The sequence below is a fragment of the Lithobates pipiens genome, unplaced genomic scaffold, assembly GCF_037356315.1.
Source record: "Lithobates pipiens isolate NorthernLeopardFrog02 unplaced genomic scaffold, aLitPip1_a1.2 Scaffold_18, whole genome shotgun sequence".
Lineage (NCBI taxonomy): Eukaryota > Metazoa > Chordata > Amphibia > Anura > Ranidae > Lithobates > Lithobates pipiens.
This window is the reverse complement of record NW_027507758.1, coordinates 409,007,311-409,021,062: the sequence shown is the minus strand read 5'-3', so window position 1 is coordinate 409,021,062 and position 13,752 is coordinate 409,007,311.

Sequence of the window (13,752 nt, the reverse complement as noted above, 5' to 3'; positions counted from 1 at the left end):
AGAGGGAAGGTCAGGGACCAGGGTAGGCAAAGAAGAGGGTGCAGGAGATGATCACCAGCAGCGTGACATACCGGAATGACACATGCACCGTGATAGAGGCATCTGACAGCAGCACCGTAATACAGAGCACTGACAGCAGCACCGTGACATACAGCGCTGACAGCAGCACCGTGACATACAGCGCTGACAGCAGCACCGTGACATACAGCGCTGACAGCAGCACCGTGACATACAGCGCTGACAGCAGCACCGTGACATACAGCGCTGACAGCAGCACCGTGACATACAGCGCTGACAGCAGCACCGTGACATACAGCGCTGACAGCAGCACCGTGACATACAGCGCTGACAGCAGCACCGTGACATACAGCGCTGACAGCAGCACCGTGACATACAGCGCTGACAGCAGCACCGTGACATACAGCGCTGACAGCAGCACCGTGACATACAGCGCTGACAGCAGCACCGTGACATACAGCACTGACAGCAGCACCGTAAGCAGCCCCAGGAGGAAGTCAGCACAGCACAGGGATGGTGTGATCCCCTCATAATAAGAACCCCCAGGAGGAAGTCAGCACAGCACAGGGATAGTGTGATCCCTTCATAATAAGAACCCCCAGGAGGAAGTCAGCACAGCACAGGGATATCATAAGCAGCCCCAGTAGAAATATGACACCGCTCAACCTCTTCAAAGAGGAGGGTAGGGGCATATAGTACGGTGTGCTTTTTTGGGTCAAGGAAGTGAGCCAAATGAATTAAGAAGGTCTGTGTGCTTGATTAAAAAAATAGTTTATAGACATATACATGGTCTACTGGTCACATGTGTTGAATTCCTCCGAGATCCATGCCTCATTCATTTTTAGAAATGTGAGGTAGTTAACACTGTGGTAAGCTAGGCGAGTACGCTTATCGGTCACAATCCCCCCTGCTGCGCTGAACGTCCTTTCGGACAGGACACTGGATGAGGGGCAAGCCAACAGTTCGATTGCAAATTGGGCAAGCTCTGGCCAGAGGTCAAGCCTGCCCACCCAGTAGTCTAGGGGTTCATCACTCCTCAGAGCGTCCACATCGGCCGTTAACCCAATGTAGTCGGACACCTGACGGTCTAGGCGTTCCCTGATGCTGGATCCGGATGACACCTGTCGATGGGTCGGCTGAAAGAATGACCTCATATCCGAAGTCACCAACACATCTTCAAACCGGCCTCTTCTTGCAGGCGCTGTTGGATTGGTACCCGCAAATCCTTCTCTGGGAGTGGGAATTGCTCCTCTGCCAGCGCACGCAAAAGCAGAATGCAGCATTTCTCGAAGCAAGGCCTGGAAGTGCTGCATTCTGACAGCCCTCTGCGACGGCGGTAACATTTCCGCCATTTTGTGTTTGTACCGGGGGTCTAAGTACGTTGCCACCCAGTACTGGTCCTTGACCCTCATGCTTTTTATACGGGGGTCCCTATTAAAACACTGGAGCATGAAGGCCCCCATTTGCACTAAAGTGGAAGCGGTGTGGTGGCCTGGCTCCTGCTCATCATCCAGGATAATGTCGTCCTCTTCATTCTCCTCTCCCCATCCTCGCACAACAGGGATCCCAGAAAGGTTTAAAGCATGCTCTTCTTGCTCCTGCTCATCCGCCCCGGCACCATCCTCCTCTGACTCCTCATCAGACTCCTGTTGTTGACTTGTCTCAGATAGAGTAGCCCCCCCTGGGAATTCATCCAGCATTGCGACTTCCTCATCTTCCCGCTCCTGCTCCTCCACAGCCTGATCAATGACACGACGCAATGCACGCTCCAGAAAGAAGGCATAAGGTACCATGTCACTGATGGCGCCATGGCTGCGACTGACCAGTTTGGTGATCTCCTCAAATGGCCGCAGAAGTCTGCATGTGTCGCGCATGAGCAGCCACTGGCGCGGTGAAAAAAAACCCAGCTCCCCAGAACCGTTTCTTTCGCAGAGTTCATACAGGTAGACGTTAACTGCACGTTTCTGCTGGAGCAGCCTATCAAGCATATAGAAGGTTGAGTTCCATCGCGTCGGGCAATCGCAAATAAGACGTCTGACCGGCAGATGGTGTCGCCGCTGAATGTCAGCAAGGCGAGCCATGGCCGTGTAAGATCTTCTGAAATGGGCCGAGATTTTCCTTGCCTGCCGCAAGATGTCCTGGACCCCAGGGTATTTGACAAGGAATCGCTGCACGACCAAGTTTAAGACGTGTGCCATGCACGGCACGTGCGTGATTTTGCCCTGTTTCAATGCGCTAAGCAGATTGGCACCGTTGTCACACACCACTTTACCAACTGTCAAATTGAGCGGTGTTAGCCACTCATCTGCCTGTGAACGCAAAGCTGAAAGGAGTGCCGGGCCAGTGTGGCTCTTTGCTTCCAGGCACAACAGACGCAGCACGGCATGGCAACGTCTCACCTGGCATGTGGAATAGGTTCTGGGGAGCTTGGGCGGTGCAGTGGAAGAGACGCTAGCAGCGGAAAAGGAGGAGGCAGCTGAGGAGGAGAGGGAGGAGGATGGAGTAGGAGGAGGAGAAGAAGAGTCAGGCCTGCATGCAATCCGTGGCGGTAAAACCAAATCTACACGGGTGCCACGGGTTACATGCTTGACGGCCGTCAGAAGGTTCACCCAGTGGGCAGTAAAACTGATATACCTTCCCTGCCCGTGTTTGCTAGACCACGTGTCTGTGGTCAGATGTATCTTGGCACCGACACTGTGTGCCAGAGATACATTCACTTGCCGCTGAACATGGCCATATAGCTCTGGGATGCCCTTCTCTGAGAAATACTTCCTTCCTGGGACCTTCCATTGTGGTGTTCCAATGGCCACAAATTTGCGAAAGGCCTCCGAGTCCACCAGTTTATATGGCAGTAGTTGGCGGGCTATGAGTTCTGACAAGCCAGCCGCCAACCGTTGGGCAAGAGGGTTATCCGGCATCATCATTTTTTTACGCTCAAACATTAGGCCCACGGAAGCCTGCCTTTTTGCAGAAAAATGTGAGCTTGGCGTGATGGAAGGTGGAGTGGAGGACAATTGTGAGGAGAGAGGAGAAGGAGAAGTAGAAGACGAGGCTGGACGGTGAGAGCCTGCAGTGTGGCTTTGTGTGTTCCGTTGCTCCCACTGGGCTCGGTGATGGCTGCTCATGTGCCTTCTTAAGGCGGTCGTCCCTAGGTGAGTATTGGGCTTACCGCGACTAACGCGTTGACTGCAAAGATTGCAGATGGCAACGCTATTGTCAGCAGCGGACACGTTAAAAAAAGCCCACACTGCGGAGCCATGTGCCGGTGTCCTGGGAGCGCCAGATGTGACCGTACATGGTCGATGACTCGCTCCTGATACATTTGCAGTCTGCTTTGTCCCTGCTGTGCAATGTAAGTCATTGCTGCTTCTCCTCCCTATCTGCTGGTCCATATCTCCCTCTGAACTCCCCTCCTCTTCCTCTCTTGTGGGCACCCACGTGACATCACTAGACACGTCATCATCAACGTCACCTTCCCCACCGCTATAAGTAGAGATCTCGGAGTAGGCAGCAACACCGGGGACCAACCTCCTCCTTGGGCTGATCTGGGTACTGGCGTCAGACTGCTGAGTAGCGCTTGTTGCTACCTCCTCTTCCTGATCCAATACCAAGAGTGGCTGCGCATCAGAAATGTCCTCTTGATATGGATCGGAAAATAATTCCAGTGACTCAAGCGGAAGGTATGTGGTGGTGGTGGTGGTGGTCGTGTTGTTGGTGGTAGTGTCTTTGGGGGTGCACATAGCAGAGAGTGAAGAAGAGGGTGCAGATCGAGAGGATGAGGAGGGTGCAGAAGAGTAAGGCTGAGCGAGCCACTCAACCAAGTCTGGTGCATCCTTTAAAGTAATTGAATGCACCTTCTGCAACTTCCCACTTTGGCTCAAGCCTGTTGCTCCTGCCCTACCCCTACCACCCCTGCGGAAGGGCCTGCCTCTTCCTCTGCCTGTCATTTTTTAAATGACCCTGTGACAAAACTCTTAGTCCCTATACCGCTGAAGGACTGCTGCAGTATAGGTGAGCGGTCAGCAGTGGTGCACGTCAACCCTATCTATTGTGGACCTATAGCGGTCCTTACAGAACAGCAGACTGTACCGCACTCAAGCCTATGTACCGTAGCACCCTATACCAAGTTACCAGTCCTTATAAGAACTTTTGTGGACCAAGCAGGTTGTGTATTAGTGTTTAGCAGACTGTACGTCAGTCCCTATACCGCTGAAGGACTGCTGCAGTATAGGGCAGCGGTCAGCAGTGGTGCACGTCAACCCTATCTATTGTGGACCGATAGCGGTCCTTACAGAACAGCAGACTGTACCGCACTCAAGCCTATGTACCGTAGCACCCTATACCAAGTTACCAGTCCTTATAAGAACTTTTGTGGACCAAGCAGGTTGTGTATTAGTGTTTAGCAGACTGTACGTCAGTCCCTATACCGCTGAAGGACTGCTGCAGTATAGGGCAGCGGTCAGCAGTGGTGCACGTCAACCCTATCTATTGTGGACCGATAGCGGTCCTTACAGAACAGCAGACTGTACCGCACTCAAGCCTATGTACCGTAGCACCCTATACCAAGTTACCAGTCCTTATAAGAACTTTTGTGGACCAAGCAGGTTGTGTATTAGTGTTTAGCAGACTGTACGTCAGTCCCTATACCGCTGAAGGACTGCTGCAGTATAGGGCAGCGGTCAGCAGTGGTGCACGTCAACCCTATCTATTGTGGACCGATAGCGGTCCTTACAGAACAGCAGACTGTACCGCACTCAAGCCTATGTACCGTAGCACCCTATACCAAGTTACCAGTCCTTATAAGAACTTTTGTGGAACAAGCAGGTTGTGTATTAGTGTTTAGCAGACTGTACGTCAGTCCCTATACCGCTGAAGGACTGCTGCAGTATAGGGCAGCGGTCAGCAGTGGTGCACGTCAACCCTATCTATTGTGGACCGATAGCGGTCCTTACAGAACAGCAGACTGTACCGCACTCAAGCCTATGTACCGTAGCACCCTATACCAAGTTACCAGTCCTTATAAGAACTTTTGTGGACCAAGCAGGTTGTGTATTAGTGTTTAGCAGACTGTACGTCAGTCCCTATACCGCTGAAGGACTGCTGCAGTATAGGGCAGCGGTCAGCAGTGGTGCACGTCAACCCTATCTATTGTGGACCGATAGCGGTCCTTACAGAACAGCAGACTGTACCGCACTCAAGCCTATGTACCGTAGCACCCTATACCAAGTTACCAGTCCTTATAAGAACTTTTGTGGAACAAGCAGGTTGTGTGTTAGTGATTAGCAGACTGTACGTCAGTCCCTATACCGCTGAAGGACTGCTGCAGTATAGGTGAGCGGTCAGCAGTGGTGCACGTCAACCCTATCTATTGTGGACCGATAGCGGTCCTTACAGAACAGCAGACTGTACCGCACTCAAGCCTATGTACCGTAGCACCCTATACCAAGTTACCAGTCCTTATAAGAACTTTTGTGGACCAAGCAGGTTGTGTATTAGTGTTTAGCAGACTGTACGTCAGTCCCTATACCGCTGAAGGACTGCTGCAGTATAGGGCAGCGGTCAGCAGTGGTGCACGTCAACCCTATCTATTGTGGACCGATAGCGGTCCTTACAGAACAGCAGACTGTACCGCACTCAAGCCTATGTACCGTAGCACCCTATACCAAGTTACCAGTCCTTATAAGAACTTTTGTGGAACAAGCAGGTTGTGTGTTAGTGATTAGCAGACTGTACGTCAGTCCCTATACCGCTGAAGGACTGCTGCAGTATAGGTGAGCGGTCAGCAGTGGTGCACGTCAACCCTATCTATTGTGGACCTATAGCGGTCCTTACAGAACAGCAGACTGTACCGCACTCAAGCCTATGTACCGTAGCACCCTATACCAAGTTACCAGTCCTTATAAGAACTTTTGTGGACCAAGCAGGTTGTGTATTAGTGTTTAGCAGACTGTACGTCAGTCCCTATACCGCTGAAGGACTGCTGCAGTATAGGGAAGCGGTCAGCAGTGGTGCACGTCAACCCTATCTATTGTGGACCGATAGCGGTCCTTACAGAACAGCAGACTGTACCGCACTCAAGCCTATGTACCGTAGCACCCTATACCAAGTTACCAGTCCTTATAAGAACTTTTGTGGAACAAGCAGGTTGTGTGTTAGTGATTAGCAGACTGTACGTCAGTCCCTATACCGCTGAAGGACTGCTGCAGTATAGGGCAGCGGTCAGCAGTGGTGCACGTCAACCCTATCTATTGTGGACCGATAGCGGTCCTTACAGAACAGCAGACTGTACCGCACTCAAGCCTATGTACCGTAGCACCCTATACCAAGTTACCAGTCCTTATAAGAACTTTTGTGGAACAAGTGAGTTGTGAATGTTTAGCAGACTGCAGCAGAAGGGCAGCAGTCAAGTATAATATCCTTTCTATATTTGGAAGAAAGAATATTATACATGTACAAGCCTATTACTGTACCACTGATACCAGTCCTGAAAAGAACCTTTGTGGAACTAATAATAACAGCAAGTCTTTAAAATTACCCTCACTGCCTGACAACACTGCTTCCTTCCTGTCCCTATACAAATTGGCAAAAAAAGAGAACGATTAGTGGTTACTGGAACAGCTCTTTTGTGGACCTTGATAGTAACAGCTAATGATGATGATGATGATGATGATGATGAAAGACTAATCTGGCTGTCCCTGTAGCATACACCGTCCTTTCCCTTTCTCTAAACTAACAAAAGACACTCAGGCTGCTGCAAGAATCAGCAGCACAGCAAACCTATCAACACCTAACACCTATACCAGTCCTGAAAAGAACTTTTGTGTACCAAATAGCTAGTGGTTTATCTCTCCCTACTCCACACAGGAACCTGTCCCTATCGTAACAGAAGAAAGAATGTAAAATGGCCACCGGATCGGGTGTATTTATAGGTTAGGGGGAATGTCCAAGTGTCCATGTGCTGTCATGTCTCAATTGGCTGTCCTGTATCACATGATAAACGTGTCACCAAAGGTTAAAGTTCTTGTATACATTAAACACGTAAGTCCGCCGCGGCGAACGACGGAAAAAGGCGTTCGAACGTGCGGACCGCGAATGTCGGAAATTCGCCGCGAAACGACCGCCGGGCGAAACGTTCGTCCATCACTACAGGGGATGCCTATATCTTAGGCAGACTTCTGGGAAAATTGGTGAGCCAATCACACAAGCAGGAATTGATGTTTATGGAGAGTGGTCAGAACACATTCTGTGTACAGAACAACTCCCTGTAGCCATATTGCAATGCATAAACAGAAAATTACAGTGGCTGCAGAATGAACACAAAAGGTCATTTTTAATAACATTCAATTACATTATTAATATGTTGCAATTATATGTGCTATAGTATTTTTTCTTTATTTGGTATTCTCTTTCCTTTCAAAAAGGTACCCTTTTTGAAAAAAAAAAAAAAATATATATATATATATATATATATATATATATATATATATATATATATATATATATATATATATATATATATATATATATTGTGCTGCACTCATATACTAATCATGTCCCCACTTATCACATATAATACAAATCTTTACATCTTTGTGATGCTTTTTTTTTTTCATTTATTTTTATAGAAGATGATTTGTATATAGTACAGAAATAGCCTTTGGGCATTCCCCAGCTAACAAATACAGATAACACAAACTCACCTTTGTGATGCTTTCAATAAAAATTGTGAAATATCAAGGAACTGTGCATATGAGATATGATATAAGACAATAATACCGTCTCATGTGTATTTTATTTATGCTCCATGCAGTGAAACATATAACAGCCAAACAAAAATAAAACATGAAAATAAATCCTGGTCAGCTTGACCTCTAACTACACACTTAGATTCCCTATCTAACAACTGAATGCAGCCTTGTGCTGCACCAGTCCCTGTCTCTGTTGTAAAGGTTTGCCACACAGGCGTTAACTCACCGCACAGAACAGGTGTCACACTCCCCAGTCTATACAACACAAAACTGGTTCCAGGATGGAGCATCTCCCTAAGCATGCTGGGGTTTTTTGTAGAGGTCTTTATGAGCCCACTTACTTCAGCTGGGCTCATTAACTCTTCCCCTCTAATTGTAAAAGTCTGCATAAAGCCTGAATCTAGGGCACACATATTTCCCATCCTGGATACAACCAGGTGACTTTACCTGCGTGCTGCCACAATATATATATATATATATATATATATATATATATATATATATATATATATATATATATATATATATATATATAGATAGATAGATAGATAGATAGATAGATAGATAGATAGATAGATTGTAAGCTCTAATGAACGGCCCTCTGATTCCTACTGTATTAAAGTGTATTGTATTTGTACTGTCTACCCTGAAGTTGTAACGCGCTGTGTAAACTGTTGGCAATATGTAAATTTTGTATAATAATAATAATAATAATTATATATAAATATATATAGATCTATATATATATATATATATATATATATATATATATATATATATATATATATATATATAGATATACACAGATATATACAGGCCAGTCCATGAAGCAAGTAAAAAATAAATAAATTGTGAGTCCTCTACCCCAATAACCACATTAACCATGAACACCTCCTCTTCAATATAGACCTCTAAACTCTAATGCCGTGTACATATGACTGGACTTTCCATCAGAATAGGTCCGACAGAATCATTCCGTCGGATAGTCCGATCGTGTGTGGGATTGTCCGATCGTTTTTCTATAAGAAATTCAGATGGACCTAGAAATAGAATATGTTTCAAATCTGTCCGATGGACTCAATTCCTACCAGGAAAACTGTTCGTCTGTATGCTGGTCCGATGGACCAAAAACAACACAAGAGTGGCTATTGGCTACTGGATATTGAACTTCCTTTTCTAGTTCCATCTTACGTGATCATGTTCAAAACTAACAGACTTTCGAACAGACTTTAGTCCATTCGTGTGCGGGCAAGTCCGTTCGTTCGGAAGTCCATCGTAACGCGGTCAAAAGGCAGTCGGGAAGACCATCAGACCTTTTCTGCCGGAAAGTCCGGTCGTGTGTACGCGGCATAAGAGGTCTATGCAAGCTCAGTGGAGATAAACTGAGATAAACATGAGGACTTCAGGATAACAGAATTCATTCAATTCAGAGGGCTCAGCCCTCATAGCATAATGTCTCCCTCAATAAAATAAGACAAAATTGAATGCTTTCCTTTTGGAAAACTTAATTTTCCAATAAAAATAGCAGCAAATATACTCACACAGTTAGCCCTTGTACACACGATCGGACATTCTGACAACAAAATCCGTCGGATTTCGTCCGAAACTGATGTTGCATACACGCGGTCGGACAAAGTTGTCCGAAAATCCGATCTTTCGTACACCTGATGATGTTATTTAGTTACGATGGGACTACGTTCACGCTAGGAGCCAATAACTTTGGTCTAAGAATTTGATCTGAGCATGCGTGGCACTTTGTCTGATCGGAAATTTTTTATATCCAGCTCTCAAACTTTGTTGGTCGGACATTCCCACAGAAAAAGTCAGATGAAGCCCACACACGGTCGAATTATCCGACAACACGGTCCGATCGGACATTTTCTGTCTGAATTTCCGACCGTGTGTACAAGGGCTAAGACAACTGTAGCGCTCATTAGAAATATTAGAGCATATACAGTAAATGTGCTACACAACCCATTTCGTTATTACATATGTTATTAAAAATTATCTTTCCATTTTAGTATACAACTGCTGTCATTTTTAAAACTGGCCAGAAATGCAATGTGATTTGGTAAAATGGAGGCATTGTTTACACCAGTCATGCATTCTGCTTATCCACAAAAATCGAATTTCCTGTTTTTGATCACTCATTTTTCAAGTCTGCACTACAATACGAATTAAATGTTTGGCATCTCCTGGGAGTATACTGTAATTTATGGTGTGATCATTTCTGACACTTGTTTACTAAAGATATGAGAACCTTGTAGCTTTTATTAAAACAGAGATTTGATCAGGTGATTATAATGAGTGACCCTCCCATGCAGGTGTCATGACACATTCGGCTACCCCATCACATTTTGCTACCCGCTGGCGTGCGCATGATTGACGGCGCCATATGTGTTCCAACAGAGGGCCCCTCGTGGACTCGCTTCACTCGCCACGCTCCAGATACGGCCTCGCTTCGTTTGGCATGAATATAATCAAACTCTATGTCCACTTGGATGGTGGGGCTTGAATTTGGACTCAGGGGTCGAACGCATACGGCTGCGTCGCGCATGCGCAGTCAAGCGGGTAGCCAACTGTGATGGGTCACTATATGTGACGAAACACAGGAATTAGTCTGCAACAAAACAACAACAAAAAAGTATACATTTGAAACAAATTTTGATAAACTTCTTGGAATGTTATACTTTAAGTATCTACATACTGTATTCTGAACATGCAGTAAACATGCATTAAAACAGGGATCCTCAAACTACGGCCCTCCAGCTGTTGTGAAACTACACATCCCATGAGGCATTGTAAAACTCTAACATTCACAGACATGACTAGGCATGATGGGAATTGTAGTTCCTGAACAACTGGAGGGCCATAGTTTGAAGACCCATGCTTTAAAATATGCCCATATTCACCTTAGTATCTACAGTTTTTGTGGAAACTTTCATATTCAGGTTTCCCAACACATTCTTACTATTATTATTGCACCACAATCTTGCTAGCTTGTAGACATGTGCAATTTGTTTTGTTCCAAAATAGTTTTTTAACAAATTTCGTCAAAATTATTAATTCAGAAAAATCTGAATTAACGAAAACCCATTTAACAAATTTTTCTGAATATTTGTAAATTCGTAAATTCAAATATTCAAAGATTCATAAATTTGTAAATCCAAAAACACGAAAATTTGAAAATCTGAAATAATAATTAACTAATAATAACGTATCTAATACTAACTATTAAATTATAGGTATTGGAATTTTCTTTCAAATTTGGCTGTTAGTGAACATAATGAATACGAATTTATCCAAAAATAATGAATGCTGTATCTAAACGAATGGAACGTAATGAATGAATAATAATAAATAAAAATACTAATAATATAAACTTTTTATTATTATTTATTATATTATTTATTATTAATATGTTCCGTTCCATTTGTTTAGATTTGGCAGTCATTATTTTGGATAATTCGTAAATTTGGATAAATTTGTGTTTGATTTGTTCACGAACAGCCAAATTTGCAAGAAAATTCCAATACCTATAATGTAATAATTAGTTATTATTAGTTAGTTAATTTTTCAAATTTTCAGATTTTCTTTCTTATTTTTGGATTTTCAAATTTATGAATTTACGAATTGCGATCATAACGAATGACCTGAAAAAAAAAAACAGTAATAATAATGAAATGCAAATGAACACATTCTTCCTGCAGTGCACACGTCTAGTAGCTTGTGTAACCTCCAAAATAAACATGAAGCAGATGTTTCTAAGCTTTTAGAATTTGACTAAAAACCCTCACTAAAGTCTTTGTTGTGGTATTTGAGTATCTTTAAGACTAAATTATTTTACATTACAAGCAACTAGAGATGGCATGGATGGCTTGTTTAAGTGCCGGTTCACACTTGTGCGATGCGGGAACCCTGCAAATCCACTGTTCCCGCATCACAATCGGCTCGCATGGCAGTTCACACTGCCCTATGCGAACTGCGGGAAATGTCAATACATTGTAAATGACACGCCCATTTCAGCTCTCATATCGCACTGCGAACTGACAGTTCGGACATGAATCGGATCACATAGGTGTGAACACCCATGCGATCTGACCAAGAAAAGGGTCATATGAGAGTTTAGTCTGAATGCGATTTCAGCCATACTATCTGTATGGCTGAAATTGCATCGCACTGACATTGCATGTGATTTTCACTGCAGTGTGGTGCGAATAACATGCGATCTTGCACCACATAGAAGTGTGAACCGGCTACCAAAGCTCTTTTACTGCATGCTAAGCATATCTAAATACTTTTTTATTTTATTTATAAAAAAAATATATAAACATTACCGATACATCTAGACATAACATGTCAAACAAAAAAACAAATGGTATCTGATACAGCTTTAGTACAACCAAAAAAAATGCTACAGAAAGAGCTTAATTATAGAGTATAAATAACAGCCCACTCAGCTCAATTTATTATAGCAGATATGCAAAAATTAACGCTAAATGAGGATGCCACATACAAATTACAAAGCTTTCAAATATGTAGGAAATTTGGAGGGACTAACCACTCTATTTGTCCTGGTGACCAAGGCTGCTGATAAGCCAGTACATTCGGCCCTGTTGTACCGGGCCTGACATCCTCAGCTCAGCAGGGGGGCCCGGGCAACCTCAAAGACAGACAAAGACAGAGTGCAGATTAACCACCCCCCCCCCCCCCCCCATTCCACTGCTCCTATTATCTTAGTGGGGTGTATTTTTTAAATTTTCTGTGCCTCTCCTCTCTGATGATGTGTGCTGGTAGGTGACTGGTAGTGGACTGGGGGGACTGTTTCTTCAGTTTCAGGTGCATTCCACGCTCGCTCTGCATGATCTTGTGGCCTGGGCTTGCCTTCCCTGGCAGAGTGATCTATCTTGCTCTGCTCCCTACTTAGTAGAGAGCAGACTTGAGAGGCTGTGAGATGGGGCAACGGCAGCAGGCATAGGCAGCTCAGCTGAGACAGTGTCCAGGCAGAGACAGGAACAGAGAGGTCCGTGGGGCTGCCTTCACCACAGGTGTGTTTGGGGGTGAATATACACTATGTTGCATTGTCTGCAGGCAGCACATTATGACATGGATGGTACTATAACTCACAGGCAGCAGGCTGGTTCTGTCACAGTGTGTCGCATTAAACTTGGGTGCTGGGTGATGATTTTGTTAACTTATTGGTTAATAAGTTAACAAGGTCAGCACCCAACAGCCATGTTATGTGACACACTGTGACAGAGACAGCCAGAGCCATGACAGAGTGCCTGCTGCCTGTGTGTTATCATAATGCGGATGATCTTAACCAGTTGCCGACCAGAAGGCAAGTGGCCTGCCTGTGTTTCTGTTTGTTATCAAGGCTTCTTTCACATCGGGTGTAATCTGCTTGTTCAGCGGGGGATCTGTCCACTGATCCCTTGCTGAGCGGAGTGGGCAGATAACAGGTCCATGTTCACTCAGCTTATGCAGAGCAGACACAGTCCACTCTGCTCTAAGGGTGCCTGGTGTAAACAAACCGGCTGTCCGTTTACAACAAACTGCTCCCAATCCGATCCACTAGATGGAGGTGAACAGATCCCTTTTTTTTATTTGTTTAGCAGATCGGATTGAAGGTAGGCGGGTGTAAAGGGACATAAGTCTGTTTAGATCCATCTCTCTATAGTAGTGCATGGAGGGTCAGATCAGGTCCAGCTGAAAATTTGGACAGGCGGACCTGATCAGACCTGTTGTGTGAACCCACCCCCAATCTTTTCCCTTTAACTGTTATTAGTACATTTACTGTTGCAGGTTGACACATGCAGGCTGGATCACATACATGTACGTCATCCGACCTGTTCCAGATAGAGATGCCCATTCATTGCCCATTTGTTTCAAGGGGAGGTCTGGGGAGGGGCCAGGGGTGGGACTGAAGGCAGCTCCATCAGGTAAGCTGTACAGGGCCTCATGATTTCTATCAGCGGCCCTGCTG